Source organism: Salvelinus namaycush, chromosome 4, assembly GCF_016432855.1.
Source record: "Salvelinus namaycush isolate Seneca chromosome 4, SaNama_1.0, whole genome shotgun sequence".
NCBI classification, from domain to species: domain Eukaryota; kingdom Metazoa; phylum Chordata; class Actinopteri; order Salmoniformes; family Salmonidae; genus Salvelinus; species Salvelinus namaycush.
This window is the reverse complement of record NC_052310.1, coordinates 81,288,587-81,312,136: the sequence shown is the minus strand read 5'-3', so window position 1 is coordinate 81,312,136 and position 23,550 is coordinate 81,288,587.

The following is a 23,550-nucleotide window of genomic DNA, read 5'->3' as shown; positions in this document are numbered from 1 at the left end:
TTATAGTTAGTAGAGTCCGTAGAGTTAGTAGAGTCAGTAGAGTTAGAGGGTGAGAGTTAGTAGAGTTAGTAGAGTTATTAGAGGGTTAGAGTTAGTAGAGTTAGTAGAGGGTGAAAGTTAGTGTAGGGTGAGGGTTAGTGGAGTTGGCAGAGGGTGAGCGTTAGTATAGGGTGAGAGTCAGTAGAGGGTTAGAGTTAGTAGAGTTAGTAGAGGGTGAGAGTTCGTAGAGTCAGTGGAGTTAGTATAGTTAGTAGTGTCAGTAGAGTCAGTAGTCAGTAGAGTTAGTAGTGTCAGTAGAGTTAGTAGAGTTAGTAGAGTGTGAGAGTTATAAAAGTTAGTAGACTCAGTAGAGTCAGTAGAGTCAGTAGAGTTAGTAGAGTGGGTATAGAGGGTGAGAGTTAGTAGAGTTGGTAGAGTTAGCAAAGGGTGAGAGTTAGTATAGAGTGAGAGTCAGTAGAGTTAGTAGAGGGTGAACATTGGTAGAGTTAGTATAGGGTGAGAGTTAGTAGCGCTACTAGAGGGTGAGAGTTAGTAGAGTTAGTAGAGTCAGTAGAGTCAGTAGAGATAGTAGAGTCAATAGAGTTAGTAGTGTCAGTAGAGTTAGTAGAGTCAGTAGAGATAGTAGAGTCAATAGAGTTAGTAGTGTCAGTAGAGTTAGTAGTGTCAGTAGAGTTAGTAGAGTCAGTAGAGTTAGTAGAGTTAGTAGAGTTAGTAGAGTTAGTATAGTTAGTAGAGTCAGTAGAGTTAGTAGAGTTAGTAGAGTCAGTAGAGTTAGTATAGTTAGTAGAGTTAGTATAGTTATTAGAGGGTGAGAGTTAGTAGAGTTAGTAGAGTTAGCAAAGGGTGAGAGTTAGTAGAGTTAGTATAGGTTGAGAGTTAGTAGAGTTATTAGAGGGTGAGAGTTAGTATAGAGTGAGAGTCAGTAGAGTTAGTAGAGTTAGTAGAGTCAATAGAGTTAGTAGTGTCAGTAGAGTTAGTGGAGTTAGTAGAGTTAGTAGAGTTAGTATAGTTAGTATAGTTAGTAGAGTCAGTAGAGTCAATAGAGTTAGTAGAGTTAGTAGTGTCAGTAGAGTCAGTAGAGTTAGTATAGTTAGTAGAGTTAGTAGAGTTAGTAGAGTGTGAGAGTTATAAAAGTTAGTAGACTCAGTAGAGTCAGTAGAGTCAGTAGAGTTAGTAGAGTGGGTATAGAGGGTGAGAGTTAGTAGAGTTGGTAGAGTTAGCAAAGGGTGAGAGTTAGTATAGAGTGAGAGTCAGTAGAGTTAGTAGAGGGTGAACATTGGTAGAGTTAGTATAGGGTGAGAGTTAGTAGCGCTACTAGAGGGTGAGAGTTAGTAGAGTTAGTAGAGTCAGTAGAGTCAGTAGAGATAGTAGAGTCAATAGAGTTAGTAGTGTCAGTAGAGTTAGTAGAGTCAGTAGAGATAGTAGAGTCAATAGAGTTAGTAGTGTCAGTAGAGTTAGTAGTGTCAGTAGAGTTAGTAGAGTCAGTAGAGTTAGTAGAGTTAGTAGAGTTAGTATAGTTAGTATAGTTAGTAGAGTCAGTAGAGTTAGTAGAGTTAGTAGAGTCAGTAGAGTTAGTATAGTTAGTAGAGTTAGTATAGTTATTAGAGGGTGAGAGTTAGTAGAGTTAGTAGAGTTAGCAAAGGGTGAGAGTTAGTAGAGTTAGTATAGGTTGAGAGTTAGTAGAGTTATTAGAGGGTGAGAGTTAGTATAGAGTGAGAGTCAGTAGAGTTAGTAGAGTTAGTAGAGTCAATAGAGTTAGTAGTGTCAGTAGAGTTAGTGGAGTTAGTAGAGTTAGTAGAGTTAGTAGAGTTAGTATAGTTAGTATAGTTAGTAGAGTCAGTAGAGTCAATAGAGTTAGTAGAGTTAGTAGTGTCAGTAGAGTTAGTATAGTTAGTAGAGTTAGTATAGTTATTAGAGGGTGAGAGTTAGTAGAGTTAGTATAGTTATTAGAGGGTGAGAGTTAGTTGAGTTAGTAGAGTTAGCAAAGGGTGAGAGTTAGTATAGAGTGAGAGTCAGTAGAGTTAGTATAGGTTGAGAGTTAGTAGAGTTATTAGAGGGTGAGAGTTAGTATAGAGTGAGAGTCAGTAGAGTTAGTAGAGGGTGAACATTGGTAGAGTTAGTATAGGGTGAGAGTTAGTAGAGATACTAGAGGGTGAGAGTTAGTAGAGTTAGTAGAGTTAGTAGAGTCAGTAGAGTCAGTAGAGTTAGTAGAGTCAATAGAGTTAGTAGTGTCAGTAGAGTTAGTAGAGTTAGTAGAGTCAATAGAGTTAGTAGAGTCAGTCGAGTCCGTATAGTCAGTAGAGTCCGTAGACGGTGAGAGTTAGTATAGGGTGAGAGTTAGTATAGTTAGTATAGTTAGTAGAGTTAGTATAGGTAGTAGAGTCAGTAGAGTCAGTAGAGTTAGTAGAGGGTGAGAGTTAGTAGAGTTAGTAGAGTCAGTAGAGTCCGTATAGTCAGTAGAGTTAGTAGAGGGTGAGAGTTAGTATAGGGTGAGAGTTAGTAGAGTTAGAAGAGTTAGTATAGTTAGTAGAGTTATTATAGTTAGTAGAGTCAGTAGAGTCAGTAGAGTTAGTAGAGGGTGAGAGTTAGTAGAGTTAGTAGAGTTATTAGAGGGTTAGAGTTAGTAGAGTTAGTATAGTTAGTAGAGTTATTATAGTTAGTAGAGTCAGTAGAGTTAGTAGAGTTAGTAGAGTTATTAGAGGGTGAGAGTTAGTAGAGTTAGTAGAGTTAGCAAAGGGTGAGAGTTAGTATAGAGTGAGAGTCAGTAGAGTTAGTATAGGTTGAGAGTTAGTAGAGTTATTAGAGGGTGAGAGTTAGTATAGAGTGAGAGTCAGTAGAGTTAGTAGAGTTAGTAGAGGGTGAACATTGGTAGAGTTAGTATAGGGTGAGAGTTAGTAGAGATACTAGAGGGTGAGAGTTAGTAGAGTTAGTAGAGTCAGTAGAGTTAGTAGTGTCAATAGAGTTAGTAGTGTCAGTAGAGTTAGTAGAGTTAGTAGAGTTAGTATAGTTAGTAGAGTCAGTAGAGTCAATAGGGTTAGTAGAGTTAGTATAGTTAGTAGAGTCCGTATAGTCAGTAGAGTTAGTATAGGGTGAGAGTTAGTATAGGGTGAGAGCTAGTAGAGTTAGTAGAGTCAGTCGAGTCCGTATAGTCAGTAGAGTCCGTAGACGGTGAGAGTTAGTATAGGGTGAGAGTTAGTATAGTTAGTATAGTTAGTAGAGTTAGTATAGGTAGTAGAGTCAGTAGAGTTAGTAGAGGGTGAGAGTTAGTAGAGTTAGTAGAGTCAGTAGAGTCTGTATAGTCAGTAGAGTTAGTAGAGGGTGAGAGTTAGTATAGCGTGAGAGTTAGTAGAGTTAGAAGAGTTAGTATAGTTAGTAGAGTTATTATAGTTAGTAGAGTCAGTAGTCAGTAGAGTTAGTAGAGGGTGAGAGTTAGTAGAGTTAGTAGAGTTATTAGAGGGTTAGAGTTAGTAGAGTTAGTATAGTTAGTAGAGTTAGTATAGTTAGTAGAGTTATTATAGTTAGTAGAGTCCGTAGAGTTAGTAGAGTCAGTAGAGTTAGAGGGTGAGAGTTAGTAGAGTTAGTAGAGTTATTAGAGCGTTAGAGTTAGTAGAGTCAGTAGAGTCCGTAGACGGTGAGAGTTAGTATAGGGTGAGAGTTAGTATAGTTAGTATAGTTAGTAGAGTTAGTATAGTTATTAGAGGGTGAGAGTTAGTAGAGTTAGTAGAGTTAGCAAAGGGTGAGAGTTAGTATAGAGTGAGAGTCAGTAGAGTTAGTATATGTTGAGAGTTAGTAGAGTTATTAGAGGGTGAGAGTTAGTATAGAGTGAGAGTCAGTAGAGTTAGTATATGTTGAGAGTTAGTAGAGTTATTAGAGGGTGAGAGTTAGTATAGAGTGAGAGTCAGTAGAGTCAGTAGAGTTAGTAGAGGGTGAACATTGGTAGAGTTATTATAGGGTGAGAGTTAGTAGAGATACTAGAGGGTGAGAGTTAGTAGAGTTAGTATAGTTAGTAGAGTCAGTAGAGTCAATAGAGTTAGTATAGTTAGTAGAGTCAGTAGAGTTAGTAGAGTTAGTAGTGTCAGTAGAGTTAGTAGTGTCAGTAGAGTTAGTAGAGTTAGTAGAGTCAGTAGAGTCAGTAGAGTCAATAGAGTTAGTAGTGTCAGTAGAGTTAGTAGTGTCAGTAGAGTTAGTGGCGTTAGTAGAGTTAGTATAGTTAGTAGAGTCAGTAGAGTCAATAGAGTTAGTAGAGTTAGTATAGTTAGTAGAGTTAGTATAGTTATTAGAGGGTGAGAGTTAGTAGAGTTATTAGAGGGTGATAGTTAGTAGAGTTAGTAGAGTTAGCAAAGGGTGAGAGTTAGTATAGAGTGAGAGTCAGTAGAGTTAGTAGAGGGTAAACATTGGTAGAGTTAGTATAGGGTGAGAGTTAGTAGAGATACTAGAGGGTGAGAGTTAGTAGAGTTAGTAGAGTTAGTATAGTTAGTAGAGTTAGTATAGTCAGTAGAGTTAGTATAGTTAGTAGAGTCAGTAGAGTCAGTAGAGTTAGTAGAGTTAGTAGAGTTAGTAGAGTTAGTATAGTTAGTAGAGTTAGTATAGTCAGTAGAGTTAGTATAGTTAGTAGAGTCAGTAGAGTCAGTAGAGTTAGTAGAGTTAGTAGAGTTAGTAGAGTCCGTATAGTCAGTAGAGTTAGTATAGTTAGTAGAGTTAGTATAGTTAGTAGAGTCCGTATAGTCAGTAGAGTTAGTATAGGGTGAGAGTTAGTATAGGGTGAGAGCTAGTAGAGTTAGTAGAGTCAGTCGAGTCCGTATAGTCAGTAGAGTCCGTAGACGGTGAGAGTTAGTATAGGGTGAGAGTTAGTATAGTTAGTATAGTTAGTAGAGTTAGTATAGGTAGTAGAGTCAGTAGAGTCAGTAGAGTTAGTAGAGGGTGAGAGTTAGTAGAGTTAGTAGAGTCAGTAGAGTCCGTATAGTCAGTAGAGTTAGTAGAGGGTGAGAGTTAGTATAGGGTGAGAGTTAGTAGAGTTAGAAGAGTTAGTATAGTTAGTAGAGTTATTATAGTTAGTAGAGTCAGTAGAGTCAGTAGAGTTAGTAGAGGGTGAGAGTTAGTAGAGTTAGTAGAGTTATTAGAGGGTTAGAGTTAGTATAGTTAGTAGAGTTATTAGAGGGTTAGAGTTAGTATAGTTAGTAGAGTTAGTATAGTTAGTAGAGTCAGTAGAGTCAGTAGAGTTAGTAGAGGGTTAGAGTTAGTAGAGTTAGTAGAGTTATTAGAGGGTTAGAGTTAGTATAGTTAGTAGAGTTAGTATAGTTAGTAGAGTTATTATAGTTAGTAGAGTCTGTAGAGTTAGTAGAGTCAGTAGAGTTAGAGCTTGAGAGTTAGTAGAGTTAGTAGAGTTATTAGAGGGTTAGAGTTAGTAGAGTTAGTAGAGGGTGAAAGTTAGTGTAGGGTGAGGGTTAGTGGAGTTAGCAGAGGGTGAGATTTAGTATAGGGTGAGATTTAGTAGAGTTAGCAGAGGATGAGCGTTAGTAGAGTCAGTGGAGTTAGTAGAGAGGGAAAGTTAATAGGAGCGGCAGGTAGCCTATTGGTTAGAGCTTTAGGCCAGTAACCGAACGGTTGCCTGATCGAATCCCTGAGCTGACAAGGTAAAAATCTGTCGTTCTGCCCCTGAACAAGGCAGTTAACCCACTGTTCCCCGGTAGGCAGTCATTGTTAATAATAAATTGTTCTTAACTGACTTGCCTAGTTAAATAAAGTTTCAAGTAAAAAAATAAATAAAGCTAGTTGAATTAGTAGAGTCAGTAGATGGCGGTAGTTAGGAGAGTTAGTAGAGGGTGAGAGTTAGTAGAGGGTGAGAGTTAGTCAAGTTAGCAGAGGTTGAGAGTTAGTAAAGTTAGTGGAGCTACTAAATTTAGTAGAGGGTGAGAGTTAATAGTTAGTAGAATTAGTAGAGGGTGGGAGTTAGTAGAGTTAGTAGAGTTCTTAGACAGTAAGAGATAACAGAGTTATTTGAATTAGTAGAGTTAGTAGATGGTGAGAGTTTGTAGAGTTACTAGAGTGTGCGAGTTAGTAGATCTGGTAGAGCTAGTAGAGTTAGCAGCGTTAGTTTTACTAGAGGGTGAGACTTTGTACAGTTCGTAGAGTTAGCAAAGGGTGAGAGTTAGTAGAGTTAGTAGGGTCCATAGAGGGTGAGAGTTAGTAGATATAGTATAGGGTGAGAGTTAGAGTTAGTGAGAGTTAGTATAAGTTGAGAGGTAGTAGAGTTAGTAGAGCTAGTAGAGTTAGTAGAGCTAGTAGAGTTACTAGAGGGTGAGAGTTGAGTCAGTAGAGTCAGTAGAGTCAGGAAAGGGTGAGAGTTAGTAGAGGGTTTGAGTTAGTAGAGATGGTAGAGGATGAGAGTTAGTAGAGTCAGTATAGTTAGTAGAGTTAGTAGAGCCAGTAGAGTTAGTAGAGTCAGTAGAGTTAGTAGAGGGTGAGAGTTGGTAGAGTCAGTAGATTTAGTAGAGTTAGTAAAGGGTGAGAGTTAGTGAGTCATCTTCTATGCTCGGACACGGCAAGTATGCTCGGACAGCATACCCTCTTTTCCCGCGAAATCTCTCTACATTTAGGTCATGGAGGTTAACATTTGTTGATTTTGTTGCCATGACACCCATACATAGGAAAGCCAACGAGGATCAAATCATGAAATTTGTTTTCCTGCTGGTAGACGGAGATTCTTAGCGTAATGAGAATGCATTTCTCAGCTGGCAGATTTGTAATCATACGCAGACATTGCGATGCAACATCAATAAATGGTGTTGACACATTAAACCAATACAAATTAAATGCATTACTTTGATTGATGCATTACAAATGATTTCCATTTGATTTGATTAATTCCCTCTTGTTTAAAATCATGGTGCAGTAGACACATTTCACCTTTAACAATGACCAGCAGATGGCAACATTGACCTAACGTGACAAGCTGGTCAGTGTAATTCTCCATTGTAACCAAGAACAAGTTTCATTAAAAAAACTGAAAGAAAACTCGAGACCGCTGCAAGCGTCTGAGGTTAGATAACCGTTAGCGTTTGTGTCCAGCAGCCGACCACGTGTCAAATATGTTAATACAGTAAGAAGATACCACAACAGAAAACATTGTCACTTGGCACAGTGTTATAGGACATCTTCAGCTAAACAATCAACTATGCAGCGAGAAGTAAAGAGCGTCTCATTTTTTTGCCACATTAATTTACTTCAATTTCACATAGTGTCAGAGAATAGCCGACGTTGCAGGTAACACCTGAATGTGAGAGAGTCAGAGAGACAGAGTAGAGGTAACCCCTGAATGTGAGGGAGTCAGAGTAGAGGTAACTCCGGAATGTGAGAGAGACAGAGTAGAGATAACCCCTGAATGTGAGAGAGTCAGAGAGAGACAGAGTAGAGGTAACCCCTGAATGTGAGAGAGTCAGAGAGAGACAGAGTAGAGATAACCCCTGAATGTGAGAGAGTCAGAGAGAGACAGAGTAGAGGTAACCCCTGAATGTGAGAGAGTCAGAGAGAGACAGAGTAGAGATAACTCCTCAATGTGAGAGAGTCAGAGAGAGACAGAGTAGAGATAACCCCTGAATGTGAGAGAGTCAGAGAGAGACAGAGTAGAGATAACTCCTCAATGTGAGAGAGTCAGAGAGAGACAGAGTAGAGGTAACCCCTGAATGTGAGAGAGTCAGAGAGAGACAGAGTAGAGATAACTCCTCAATGTGAGAGAGTCAGAGAGAGACAGAGTAGAGGTAACCCCTGAATGTGAGAGAGTCAGAGAGAGACAGAGTAGAGATAACCCCTGAATGTGAGAGTCAGAGAGAGACAGAGTAGAGATAACTCCTGAATGTGAGAGAGTCAGAGAGTCAGAGTAGAGGTAACCGCTGAATGTGAGAGAGTCAGAGAGAGACAGAGTAGAGATAACTCCTGAATGTGAGAGTCAGAGAGTCAGTGTAGGTAACCCCTGAATGTGAGAGAGTCAGAGAGAGACAGAGTAGAGATAACTCCTGAATGTGAGAGAGTCAGAGAGTCAGAGTAGAGGTAACTCATGATTGTGAGAGAGTCAGAGTAGAGGTAACCCCTGGATGTGAGAGAGTCAGAGAGTCAGAGTAGAGGTAACCCCTGAATGTGAGAGAGACAGAGACAGACAGAGTAGAGGTAACCCCTGGATGTGAGAGAGTCAGAGAGTCAGAGTAGAGGTAACTCCTGAATGTGAGAGAGTCAGAGAGTCAGGGTAGAGGTAACTCATGATTGTGAGAGAGTCAGAGTAGAGGTAACCCCTGGATGTGAGAGACAGAGTAGAGATAACCCCTGAATATGAGAGAGTCAGAGAGACAGAGTAGAGGTAACTCATGATTGTGAGAGAGTCAGAGAGACAGAGTAGAACTACAGTGCCTTGCAAAAGTATTCATCCCCCTTGGTGTTTTTACTATTTTGTTGCATTACAACCTGTAATTTAAATTGATTTTTATTTGGATTTCAAGTTATGGACATACACAAAATAGTCCAAATTGGTGAAGTGAAATGAAAAAAATAACTTGTTAAAAAAAATATATAAAAAAATAAAAATGGAAAAGTAGTGTGTGCATATGTATTCACCACCTTTGCTATGAAGCCCCTAAATAAGATCTGGTGCAACCAATTACCTTCGGAAGTCACATAATTAGTTAAATAAAGTCCACCTGTGTGCAATCTAAGTGTCACATAATCTGTCACATGATCTCAGCATATTCTGAAAGACCTGTTCTGAAAGGCCAAAGAGTCTGCAACACCACTAAGCAAGGGGCACCACCAAGCAAGCGGCACTATGAAGACCAATGAGCTCTCCAAACAGGTCAGGGACAAAGTTGTGGAGAAGTACAGATCATGGTTGGGTTATCAAAGAATATCCGAAACTTTGAACACCACATGGCACCACAACAAACCTGCCAAGAGAGGGCTGCCCACCAAAACTCCGGGACCAGGCAAGGAGAGCATTAATCAGAGGCAACAAAGACACTTACGATAACCCTGACGGAGCTGCAAAGCTCCACAGCGGAAATTGGAGTATCTATCCATAGGACCACTATAAGCCGTACACTCCACAGAGCTGGGCTTTACACAAGAGTGGCCAGAAAAAGACATTGCTTGTTTGCCAAAAGGCATGTGAGAGACTCCCCAAACATATGGAAGAAGGTGCTCTGGTCAGATGAGACTAAAATTTAGCTTTTTGGCCATCAAGAAAAACGCTATGTCTGGCACAAACCCAACACCTCTCATCACCCCAAGAACCCCATCCCCATAAAAAATATGTTGCATCTTCAAAGTGGTAGGTATGTTGAGAAAATCAAATGTTACAACCCCCCCGAAAAATGTCAAGGGGGGTGAGTCAGAGAGACAGAGTAGAGGTAACTCCTGAATGTGAGAGAGTCAGAGAGACAGAGTAGAGATAACTCCTGAATGTGGTGCTGAGAGCCTGTAGCTTCATTACTCTTCTGACTGCTGGAATGGAAACAAATGTGTCATTCTCAACCACCACCACCCCACCGAGATGGGATAAGAGACTTGAGGATACGTCCCTAATGGCACCCTATTCCCTAAATAGTGCACTATATAGGAAATAGGGTCAAAGGTTGTGCACTATATAGGAACTAGCTTACCGTTTGTGACACAGTCTTGGACTGAGGCTGTTTCTTCACTCGCTAAAACATAGACTTTTCATCATCTTAGCCTTTAGGGATATTCATGGAGTCCATTTATGACCTTTACGCCAGATCCTCTAATGATGCAGAATGAACGATGCGCTTTTGTTTAGGTTTCCAGTAAGAGTGTTGGAAAGTGAGTCTGAGAAGGCTTTTCCATTTCTAGTTTCCCAGAAGGGCCTTGACGATTTCCAGGTGATATTTGCAGAGACGGAAAGGATGGAAAGTAGAAGTAGTGTTGGAGAAGCTGCTTCAGCTCACAATGTCTGAGCCACATGTCCAGTCAATGTAGAGAGATAGGGTGCACACACAAATCCCTCTACAACGAACTCTTCAAGAGTTTTCGCGGGGTGAGCAACACATATTATATACACCTTTATTTACATTTATTTCGCTTTATTTTAATTTATGCAAGGACTCCAGCCAGCCCAGGGATAAGATCAGAGAAAATGAGGGGAGGGGAGTAGAGGTTAGTTGAGGAGAGGGGTTGTTAGCTAGGTTTTCAAGCACATATAGGCATTCCCCATGATGATCCTGAGGCAGCCCTACAGCCCTAAGACACCCAGACAGAGGGAGGACCCCACATTGATATAACGCCCTGTCAACACGGGAAAATACAAGGAGAGCCTACATTCTATGCTCTCATATGTGGCGTGAGAAAGAATGATGCAAGGCGTCTTTGGGCTGAGGGAGACGGGTGGTGGAAGAGCAGGCGATGTTGGAAAGCAGGCGGTGTGGGAGACAGGTGGTGGGAAAGCAGGCGGTGTGGGAGACAGGTGGTGGGAGAGCAGACAGTGTTGGAGACAGGTGGTGGGAGAGCAGACAGTGTTGGAGACAGGTGGTGGGAGAACAGGTGGTGTGGGAGACAGGTGGTGGGAGAGCAGGTGGTGTGGGAGACAGGTGGTGGGAGAGCAGGTGGTGTTGGAGACAGGTGGTGGGAGAGCAGACAGTGTTGGAGACAGGTGGTGGGAGAGCAGACAGTGCTGGATACAGGTGGTGGGAGAGCAGGTGGTGGGAGAGCAGGTGGTGTGGGAGATCAGGTGGTGTGGGAGACAGGTGGTGGGAGAGCAGACAGTATTGGAGACAGGTGGTGGGAGAGCAGACAGTGTTGGAGACAGGTGGTGGGAGAGCAGACAGTGTTGGAGACAGGTGGTGGGAGAGCAGACAGTGTTGGAGACAGGTGGTGGGAGAGCAGGTGGTGTGGGAGACAGGTGGTGGGAGAGGAGACAGTGTTGGAGACAGGTGGTGGGAGAGCAGACAGTGTTGGAGACAGGTGGTGGGAGAGCAGACAGTGTTGGAGACATGTGGTGGGAGAGCAGACAGTGTTGGAGACAGGTGGTGGGAGAGCAGGTGGTGTTGGAGACAGGTGGTGGGAGAGCAGGTGGTGTGGGAGAGAAGGTGGTGGGAGAGAAGGTGGTGTGGGAGAGCAGGTGGTGTGGGAGACAGGTGGTGGGAGAGCAGACAGTGTTGGAGACAGGTGGTGGGAGAGCAGGTGGTGTTGGAGACAGGTGGTGGGAGAGCAGGTGGTGTTGGAGACAGGTGGTGGGAGAGCAGGTGGTGTGGGAGAGCAGGTGGTGGGAGAGCAGGTGGTGTGGGAGAGCAGGTGGTGTGGGAGACAGGTGGTGGGAGAGCAGACAGTGTTGGAGAACAGGTGGTGGGAGAGCAGACAGTGTTGGAGACAGGTGGTGGGAGAGCAGGAGGTGTGGGAGAGCAGGTGGTGGGAGAGCAGGTGGTGTGGGAGAGGAGACAGTGTTGGAGACAGGTGGTGGGAGAGCAGACAGTGTTGGAGACAGGTGGTGGGAGAGCAGACAGTGTTGGAGACAGGTGGTGGGAGAGCAGACAGTGTTGGAGACAGGTGGTGGGAGAGCAGACAGTGTTGGAGACGTGGTGGGAGAGCAGACAGTGTTGGAGACAGGTGGTGGGAGAGCAGACAGTGTTGGAGACAGGTGGTGGGAGAGCAGACAGTGTTGGAGACGTGGTGGGAGAGCAGATGGTGTTAGAGTCAGGTGGTGGGAGAGCAGGTGGTGTTGGAGAACAGGTGGTGGGAGAGCAGGTGGTGTGGGAGAGCAGGTGGTGGGAGAGAAGGTGATGTGGGAGAGCAAGTGGTGTGGGAGACAGGTGGTGGGAGAGCAGACAGTGTTGGAGACAGGTGGTGGGAGAGCAGACAGTGTTGGGAGACAGGTGGTGGGAGAGCAGGTGGTGTTGGAGACAGGTGGTGGGAGAGCAGACAGTGTTGGAGACAGGTGTTGGAGAGCAGGTGGTGGGAGAGCAGGTGGTGTTGGAGAACAGGTGGTGGGAGAGCAGGTGGTGTTGTAGACAGGTGGTGGGAGAGAAGACAGTGTTGGAGACAGGTGGTGGGAGAGCAGACAGTGTTGGAGACAGGTGGTGGGAGAGCAGACAGTGTTGGAGACAGGTGGTGGGAGAGCAGACAGTGTTGGAGACAGGTGGTGGGAGAGCAGACAGTCCTGGAGACAGGTGGTGGGAGAGCAGACAGTGTTGGAGACAGGTGGTGGGAGAGCAGGTGGCGTGGGAGAGTGGTTCCCATATGAAGGAGGGATTGGGTGAGTTAATGCAAGATAAACCAGGCCACTAGGTGCGGTTTAACCAGCTAATCCAGGCTAACCTCTCTGTGACATGTCTCTCTCTCTCTCTCTGTGTGTGTGTGTGTGTGTGTGTGTGTGTGTGTGTGTGTGTGTGTGTGTGTGTGTGTGTGTGTGTGTGTGTGTGTGTGTGTGTGTGTGTGTGTGTGTGTGTGTGTGTGTGTGTGTGTGTGTGTGTGTGTGTGACATGGCAAAAGCCTGTGTTGTGCATGAACCCTCAGATCAACACAGGAGCTGATCCATGGTCCCTCTTCACAGTGAACATAGTAGAGTCAATGGGTGAACGATCACTGTCTGTTCTACCCCACGATCACTGTCTGTTCTACCCCACGATCACTGTCTGTTCTACCCCACGATCACTGTCTGTTCAACCCCACGATCAATGTCTGTTCTACCCCACGATCACTGTCTGTTCTACCCCACGATCACGGTCTGTTCTACCCTACGATCACTGTCTGTTCTACCCCATGATCACTGTCTGTCTGTCTGTCTGCCTGTCTTTCTGCGTATCTGTCCATATGTCAGTCTCTGTCTATCTGTCTGTCAATTTGTCTATAATGTGTCTGTCCGCCTGTCTATCTGTCTGTGAGCGATTAAATATTCCAAACAATATATCTCAGAAATGTAAAACATGGCTACTTATAGATATTCATATTGTTACAAAACTGACTGTGTTTCATAGCTATAACTTGGGCAGAAGTCTTGTATATGAAATAATATATTATAAATAAAAACAGATCTGAAACTTGTTAAATTCATTTGACAGCTATGTGGAAGACTGGAATTATATGCATACCCCTCCTATACGCTTGACTAATTTATTGAACATGTATGCATTTACTGCTCACATGATATTTCCATATGTTTCCATGCACTGGTTGAGGCTGAGACAACTCTTGGGTTCCGGCCCAAACGGCACCCTATTCCCCATATAGTGCACTAGTTTGAAGCAGAGCCCTATGGGGATGGTCAAAAGTAGTGCAATACATAGGGAATAGGGTGCAATTTGGGAGGCAGTCTTAATGTATATTTTCCGCCATCCTTAACGGAGACATATGGGCTGGAAAGTCAACTTCTTTCCAGTTGTGAGGCAGTAATTAGCTCCATATTGGTCCAACTCAATGGGAGTGATAGGAGGGAGTAGTCACACACACACAGACATGGACAGACGCGCACACACCCACACGCATGCACGCGGATGGACAGACACATAAAACACACACACAAAAATATAAACGCAACATGTAAAGTGTTGGTCCCATGTGTCATGAGCTGAAATAAAATATCCCAGAAATGTTCCATACGCACAAAAAACGTATTTCTCCCAAATGATGTGCACAAATCTGTTTACATCCCTGTTCGTGACCATTTCTCCTTTGCCAAGATAATCCATCCACCTGACAGGTATGGTATAGAACCTGATTAAACAGCATGATCATTACACAGGTGGACCTTGTAGTGGGGACAATAAAAGGTCACACTAAAATGTGCAGTTTTGTCACACAACACAGTAAGGAACACAGATGTCTCAAGTTAAGGAAGCGTGCGTGTCATGTTCTTTGTCGGACGAAAGAGAGGAGGACCAAAATGCAGCGTGGTGTGTATTCATTTTAATTAGAATACTTGAAACCAAGAACAAAACAATAAACCGACAAATGAACGAAGACGCAACAGTCCCGAATAGTGAACACCAAACACAGGAAACACAGACACAGGAACAGGAACAATCACCCACAACCCACAATACAAAACAGGCTACCTAAATATGGCTCCCAATCAGAGACAACGACAAACACCTGCTTCTGATTGAGAACCATATCAGGCCAAACACATAGAAATAGACAAACAACATAGAATGCCCACTCAGATCACACCCTGGCCAAACAAAACATAGAAACATGCAAAGCAAACTATGGTCAGGGCATGACAGTACCCCCCCCCTCCCCAAGGTGCGGACTCCGGCCGCAAAACTTAAACCTATAGGGGAGGGTCTTGGTGGGCATCTGTCCGCGGTGGCGGCTCTGGTGCGGGACGTGGACCCCACTCCACCATAGTCATTGCCCGCTTCAGTGACCTGGCAGGTCAGGCAGCTCAGGACAGACGGACGACTCTGGCGGCGCTGGACAGACGGACGGCTCAGGCGGCGCTGGACAGACGGACGGCTCAGGCGGCGCTGGACAAACGGACGGCTCAGGCAGCGCTGGACAGACGGACGGCTCAGGCGACGCTGGACAGGAGGGAGACTCAGGCGGCGCTGGACAGGAGGGAGACTCAGGCGGCGCTGGACTGGAGGAAGACTCTGGCAGCGCTGAGCAGGCGGGAGCACCTGTAGTACGGAGACGGAGAGACAGCCTGGTGCGGGGGGCTGCCACCGGAGGGCTGGTGCGTGGAGGTGGCACCGGATAGACCGGACCGTGAAGGCGCACTACAGATCTCGAGCACCGAGCCTGCCCAACCCTACCTGGCTGAATGCTCCCCGTAGCCAAGCCAGTGCGGCGAGGTGGAATAGGCCGCACTGGGCTGTGCTGGCGAACCGGGGACACCATGCGTAGGGCTGGTGCCATGTACCCCGGCCCGAGGAGACGCACTGGAGACCAGATGCGTTGAGCCGGCTTCATGGCACCTGGCTTGATGCCCACTCTAGCCCGGCCGATACAAGGCGCTGCTATGTACCGCACCGGGCTATGCCTGCTCACCGGGGACACCGTGCGCCTCACGGCATAACACGGTGCCTGCCCGGTACCTCTCTCTCCACGGTAAGCACGGGGAGTTGGCTCAGGTCTCCTACCTAACTTAACCACACTCCCCGTGTGCCCCCACCCAAGAAATGTTTGGGGCTGCCTCTCGGGCTTCCTTGACAGCCGTGTTCCTTCGTAACGCCGGTTCCCTTTACCTGCTGCCTCCGCTCTCCTGGCTGCCTCCACCTGTTCCCATGGAAGGCGATCCCTTCCAGCTAGAATCTCCTCCCATGTATAACATCCCTTGCCGTCTAGAATGTCCTCCCATGTCCATTCCTCTCGAGCTTTCAGTCGCTGCTGCTGCTGCCCGTTACCACGCTGCTTGGTCCTTTGGACGTTCTTCGTCGGACGAAAGAGAGGAGGACCAAAATGCAGCGTTGTGTGTATTCATTTTAATTAGAATACTTGAAACCAAGAACAAAACAATAAACCGACAAATGTACGAAGACGCAACAGTCCCGAATAGTGAACACCAAACACAGGAACAGGAACAATCACCCACAACCCACAATACAAAACAGGCTACCTAAATATGGTTCCCAATCAGAGACAACGACAAACACCTGCCTCTGATTGAGAACCATATCAGGCCAAACACATAGAAATAGACAAACTAGACAAACAACATAGAATGCCCACTCAGATCACACCCTGACCAAACAAAACATAGAAACATACAAAGCAAACTATGGTCAGGGCGTGACAGTGCGATTGGCATGCTGACTGCAGGAACGTCCACCAGAGCTGTTGCCAGATAATTTAATGTTCCTTTCTCTACCATTGGCCGCCTCTAACGTTGTTTTAGAGAATTTTGCAGTACGTCCAACAGGCCTCACAACCGCAGACCACGTGTAACCCCACCACAACTCAGGACCTCCACATCCGGATTCTTCACCTGCGGGGATCGTCTGAGACCAGCCACCCGGACAGCTGATGAAACTGAAGAGTATTTCTGTCTGTAATAAAGCCCTTTGTAGAGAAAAACTCATTATGATTGACTGGGCCTGGCTCTCCCACGGCTCCCACAGCTCTGCTCTTACCCAGTCATGTGAAACCCATAGATTAGGGCCTAATGAATTTATATTTAAATTGACTGATTTCCTTTTGTGAACTGTAACTCAGTAAAATTGTTGAAATTGTTGCACGTTGCATTTATATTTCTGTTCAGTATAATAGGAGGGATGTGATAACACAAGCCCCATCATCCAGGGTTCTGGTCAAAAGTTGTGCACTATTTAGGGAATATGGTGCCATTTGGGATTCACTCACTGTCTTGTTCATTCACACCACAGACTGTTCTATTGCCAGAAAGAGAGAAGCTTGCCCAAGGCAAGCTGGTTCTCCAATCTTTCACTCCATTCTGATTTTTTTAATTGAACCTTTATTTAACTAGGCAACTCATTTAATAACAAATTATTACTTACAATGACAGCCTAGGAACAGTGGGTTAACTGCCTTGTTCAGGGGCAGAACGACAGATTTTTACCTTGTCAGCTCAGGGATTTCATATTTAGCTACCTTTCTAACCACTAACCAGCTCTAACCACTAGGCTACCTGCCTCTAACCACTAGGCTACCTACCTGCCTCTAACCACTAGGTTACCTGCCTCTAACCACTAGGCTACCTGCCTCTAACCACTAGGCTACCTACCTGCCTCTAACCACTAGGCTACCTACCTGCCTCTAACCACTAGGCTACCTGCCTCTAACCACTAGGCTACCTGCCTCGAACCACTAGGCTACCTGCCTCGAACCACTAGGCTACCTCCCTCTAACCACTAGGCTACCTGCCTCTAACCACTAGGCTACCTGCCTGCCTCTAACCACTAGGCTACCTGCCTCTAACCACTAACCAGCTCTAACCACTAGGCTACCTGCCTCTAACCACTAGGCTACCTGCCTGCCTCTAACCACTAGGCTACCTGCCTCTAACCACTAGGCTACCTGCCTGCCTCTAACCCCTAGGCTACCTGCCTCTAACCACTAGGCTACCTGCCTGTCTCTAACCCCTAGGCTACCTGCCTCTAACCACTAGGCGACCTGCCTGCCTCTAACCACTAGGCTACCTGCCTGCCTCTAACCCCTAGGCTACCTGCCTCTAACCACTAGGCTACCTGCCTGCCTCTAACCCCTAGGCTACCTGCCTCTAACCACTAGGCTACCTGCCTGCCTCTAACCACTAGGCTACCTGCCTCTAACCACTAGGCTACCTGCCTGCCTCTAACCCCTAGGCTACCTGCCTCTAACCACTAGGCTACCTGCCTGCCTCTAACCCCTAGGCTACCTGCCTCTAACCACTAGGCTACCTGCCTGCCTCTAACCCCTAGGCTACCTGCCTCTAACCACTAGGCTACCTGCCGCTGATTTAGTATTCCTTTACACTTAGAGCTTTTTGCCTCCAGTCTCTTTTCACCGCAGCCTCTATGCAAGAAAGGTTACATCAGATACAAATAATCAATACTGTTTTCATAATGCATAATATTTATTTTCCAAGGAGGAAATTAAAATTAACCATGCTGACATTAATTCTACACTGAGTTGTTGTCAGCCAAACATACCAAATTCAAATCTTACCCCCCAAAAATGGCATCATGTTACTAGGAAACGTTTGCTTTCATTGATTCAGATTGACTTTATTGACCTATAAAGCAATATCTGTCGAGGAACCCAGTGTGCTTTCCAGAGATGGAGGAGTGTCCCATCACAACCCCACTCAGGGAAGGAAGTGACCTCAGTCCATGAGGTTTTCAGCTTTTATAGACTTAACCATAATGTGGTATTTTAATCACTAACTCCATTTCTCTCTGATCTGTCCTGGACGAAAAACCCTAGTGACATCACCTCAATCACTTCAACAGCCACCAATGTCATCTGAACTGACACTGACTGACGGAAAACAGTTATGTTCCATGTTTTTCCTACAGATCATACTTCAAATACATTTTAGAACATATAGGACCGGTTTGTTGAACCCAGATGAAACCTCCTGCTGGTAAAGTTTTAGGCTAGCCTATGTACTGGTTTTGAATGTGTTGTGACTGTTGTGTGCTCAGGGTTCTGTGTGATGTGATGGACAGCTGTGGGCATCAGGGAGCTGTGAAGCCACTGTCCCTGTGTTCATATCCAACACATGGATGGAGTGGTCAGCACCACACAAACAGCTGCTAAGGAAAGTCCAGTACAGTACCCAATGAACAGCTGACTTTTACTTTGAAACATACATTGCTCCTTCTTAACTCCAGTAAGGTATACCACTGCTGTCTTCTCTAATGGTATGTATGTGAACCATATGTGAACTGATTGCCCCCCATCTATCTTCAGAGCTCGTGCTGCTAGGCGACCTAAATTGGAACATGCTTAACACCCCAGCCATCCTACAATCTAAGCTTGATGCCCTCAATCTCACACAAATTATCAATGAACCTACCAGGTACCACCCCAATTCCGTAAACACGGGTACCCTCATAGATATCATCCTAACCAACTTGCCCTCCAAATACACCTCTGCTGTTTTCAACCAAGATCTCAGCGATCACTGCCTCATTGCCTGCATCCGTAATGGGTCAGCGGTCAAACGACCTCCACTCATCACTGTCAAACGCTCCCTGAAACACTTCAGCGAGCAGGCCTTTCTAATCGACCTGGCCGAGGTATCCTGGAAGGATATTGATCTTATCCCGTCAGTAGAGGATGCCTGGATATTTTTTTTAAATGCCTTCCTCACCATCTTGAATAAGCATGCCCCATTCAAGAAATTTAGAACCAGGAACAGATATAGCCCTTGGTTCTCTCCTGACCTGACTGCCCTTAACCAACAGAAAAACATCCTATGGCGTTCTGCATTAGCATCGAACAGCCCCCGTGATATGCAACTTTTCAGGGAAGCTAGGAACCAATATACACAGGCAGTTAGAAAAGCCAAGGCTAGCTTTTTCAAGCAGAAATTTGCTTCCTGCAACACAAACTCAAAAAAGTTCTGGGACACTGTAAAGTCCATGGAGAATAAGAACACCTCCTCCCAGTTTCCAACTGCACTGAAGATAGGAAACACTGTCACCACCGACAAATCCACTATAATTGAGAATTTCAATAAGCATTTTTCTACGGCTGGTCATGCTTTCCACCTGGCTACCCCTACCCCGGTCAACAGCACTGCACCCCCCACAGCAACTCGCCCAAGCCTTCCCCATTTCTCTTTCTCCCAAATACAGTCAGCTGATGTTCTGAAAGAGCTGCAAAATCTGGACCCTTACAAATCAGCCGGGCTAGATAATCTGGACCCTTTCTTTCTAAAACTATCTGCTGAAATTGTTGCCACCCCTATTACTAGCCTTTTCAACCTCTCTTTCGTGTCGTCTGAGATTCCCAAAGATTGGAAAGCAGCTGCGGTTATCCCCCTCTTCAAAGGGGGGGACACTCTTGACCCAAACAGCTACAGACCCATATCTATCCTACCCTGCCTTTCTAAGGTCTTCGAAAGCCAAGTTAACAAACAGATTACCGACCATTTCGAATCCCACCATACCTTCTCCGCTATGCAATCTGGTTTCAGAGCTGGTCATGGGTGCACCTCAGCCACGCTCAAGGTCATAAACGATATCTTAACCGCCATCGATAGGAAACAATACTGTGCAGCCGTATTCATTGACCTGGCCAAGGCTTTTGACTCTGTCAATCACCACATCCTCATCGGCAGACTCGACAGCCTTGGTTTCTCTAATGATTGCCTCGCCTGGTTCACCAACTACTTCTCTGATCGAGTTCAGTGTGTCAAATCGGAGGGTCTGTTGTCCGGGCCTCTGGCAGTCTCTATGGGGGTGCCACAGGGTTCAATTCTTGGACCGACTCTCTTCTCTGTATACATCAATGATGTCGCTCTTGCTGCTGGTGAGTCTCTGATCCACCTCTACGCAGACGACACTATTCTGTATACTTCTGGCCCTTCTTTTGACACTGTGTTAACAACCCTCCAGGCGAGCTTCAATGCCATACAACTCTCCTTCCGTGGCCTCCAATTGCTCTTAAATACAAGTAAAACTAAATGCATGCTCTTCAACCGATCGCTGCCTGCACCTGCCCGCCTGTCCAACATCACTACTCTAGACGGTTTTGACTTAGAATATGTGGACAACTACAAATACCTAGGTGTCTGGTTAGACTGTAAACTCTCCTTCCAGACTCACATCAAACATCTCCAATCCAAAGTTAAATCTAGAATTGGCTTCCTATTCCGCAACAAATCATCCTTCACTCATGCTGCCAAACATACCCTTGTAAAACTGACCATCCTACCAATCCTCGACTTCGGTGATGTCATTTACAAAATAGCCTCCAATACCCTACTCAATAAATTGGATGCAGTCTATCACAGTGCCATCCGTTTTGTCACCAAAGCCCCTTACACTACCCACCACTGCGACCTGTACACTCTCGTTGGCTGGCCCTCGCTTCATACTCGTCGCCAAACCCACTGGCTCCAGGTCATCTACAAGACCCTGCTAGGTAAAGTCCCCCCTTATCTCAGCTCGCTGGTCACCATAGCAGCACCTACCTGTAGCACGCGCTCCAGCAGGTATATCTCTCTGGTCACCCCCAAAACCAATTCTTCCTTTGGCCGCCTCTCATTCCAGTTCTCTGCTGCCAATGACTGGAACGAACTACAAAAATCTCTGAAATTGGAAACACTTATCTCCCTCACTAGCTTTAAGCACCAGCTGTCAGAGCAGCTCATAGATTACTGCACCTGTACATAGCCTATCTATAATTTAGCCCAAACAACTACCTCTTTACCTACTGTATTCATTTATTTATTTTTGCTCCTTTGCACCCCATTATTTCTATCTCTACTTTGCACTTTCTTCCACTGCAAACCAACCATTCCAGTGTTTTTTTTACTTGCTATATTGTATTTACTTCGCCACCATGGCCTTTTTATATTTTTATTTATTTTTATATATATTTTGTTTGCCTTCACCTCCCTTATCTCACCTCACTTGCTCACATTGTATATAGACTTATTTTTTCACTGTATTATTGACTGTATGTTTGTTCTACTCCATGTGTAACTATGTGTTGTTGTATGTATCGAACTGCTTTGCTTTATCTTGGCCAGGTCGCAATTGTAAATGAGAACGTGTTCTCAATTTGCCTACCTGGTTAAATAAAGGTGAAATAAATAAATAAATAAAAATGGTCCCAGATTTTAACATGGCTCATATAATGTATTGATTAATAACAACGTAAATATAGTTTAGAACTCAAAGGAATTCATTAATGAATTCTGAGTGGCTTGATGTTTTAGTTTGATCAATGGAGTACTTTGTTAAATCACAACCATATTAAAAAACTGCTGATTTGCATTACCCCATGTTGCCGATAGACCACATGTTTCCACAGAGCCATGTAGGAAGACACACTACAGTTCAAAAGTTTGGGTTCACTTAGAAATGTCCTTGTTTTTGAAAGAAAGCAAATTTTTTGTCCATTAAAATAACATCAAATTGACCAGAAATACAGTGTAGACATCGCTAATGTTGTAAATGACTATTGTAGCTGGAAATGGCAGATTTTTTATGGAATATCTACATAGGCGTACAGAGGCCCATTATTAGCACCCATCACTCCTGTGTTCCAATGGCACGTTGTGTTAGCTAATCCAAGTTTATCATTTTAAAAGTCAAATTGATCATTAGAAAACCCTTTTGCAATTATGTTAGCACAGCTGAAAACTGTTGTCCTGATTAAAGCAATAAAACTGGCCTTCTTTAGACTAGTTGAGTAACTGGAGCATCAGCATTTGTGGGTTCGATTACAGGCTCAAAATGTCCAGAAACAAAGAACTTTCTTCTGAAACTCATCAGTTTACTCTTGTTCTGAGAAATGACGGCTATTCCATGCGAGACATTGCCAAGAAACTGAAGATCTCGTACAACGCTGTGTACTACTCCCTTCACAGAACAGCGCAAACTGTCTCTAACCAGAATAGAAAGAGGAGTGGGAGGCCCCAGTGCACAACTACATTAGTGTCCAGTTTGAGAAACAGATGCCTCACAAGTCCTCAACTGGCAGCTTCATTAAGAACAAATTCTTATTTACAATGACGGCCTACCCTGGCCAAACCCAGACGTCACTGGGCCAATTGTGCGCCACCCTATGGGACTCCCAATCACAGCCAGATGTGATGCAGCCTGGAATGGAACCAGGTACTGCAGTGACACCTCTTGCACTGAGATGCAGTGTCTTAGACTGCTACGCCACTTGGGAGCCTCAGGAAGGGCCTCAAATCTCACCTGTAGCCTCTGGTCTGCCACAGCTGATCTAGCCTCAGGAAGGAACTCAAACCCTGTAGCCTTCGGTCTGCTACAGCTGATCTTGGCAACATGAATGCATACTAAATGGCACCCTTTTCCCTATTTAGTGCACTACTTTTCACCAGGACCCATTAGGCTCTTGTCAAAAGTAGTGCACAGAAAAGGGAATAGATTAATATTTGGGACACAGTCGATTACTTACATTTTTCAAGAATGTCTCCATCCAGAATGTCTCCTTGTTAAAGAGTTTACAAAACAGAACACTAATGCCCATTTATAGCAATGTTTGGAGGACTGAGTGTCATTTTTACTGAGGTATTACGTTGTGTTGTGCTTGGCAACGGACAAAGTGGAAAGGAAAGTAGATATCAGATGATTCTGTAAGATTTTCCACTGTCTGTGTGTTACTGTGTTATCCGTGAGTCTGCTCTCTGAAGAGATTCCTTGCTGTCAGTCAGTGAATGATATGGGTTATTGTTGATAAAGATGCTCTAGAGATTATCATCTAGAACCAAAAACTTTGTAGGATTCTGTTTCACAACTATAGATGAATACTCTCAAACAGTGTCACTACGATAAAGAATTAACTAATGTGAGGGTGCTCTCTTAGAAATCTGGAACCTAAAAGGGTTATTTGGCTGTCCCCATAGGAGAACCCTTTGAATAACCATTCTTAGTTCCAGGTAGAAACTATTTTGGGTTCCAGGTAGAAAGGGTTCTAACTGGAACCAAAAAGGCCTCTAACTGGAGGACAGCCAAAGAACCCTTTTTTCTGAGAGTTTACGTGAATTATTTTTGGTAACAATGATCTAAGCCCAGTTGGACATGAATGAACTGCTACCTCTGAGGAGAGAGTGGATAGTTGATCCTTAATTCTCTAGTTACAGTGATCGCTGGATTGATAGTGTGAGGAAGGATACAGGAGCAGAAGTAATTGACGGCAATCACGTCTTTTCCTGACATTTCAGTGTCAGTAACGTATTCAATGTGCTGGTGTACTGGAGTGGATGTGTATGTAACAGTTTAGCTTCCGTCCCTCTCCTGGGCTCGAACCAGGGACCCTCTGCACACATCAACAACTGCCTCCCATGAAGCATCATTTCCCAAGGGGAACAACTACTTCAAGGTCTCTACTGCAAGGGGAACAACTACTTCAAGGTCTCAGAGCGAGTGACGTCACCGATTGAAACGCTATTAGAGCGCTAACTAGCTAGCC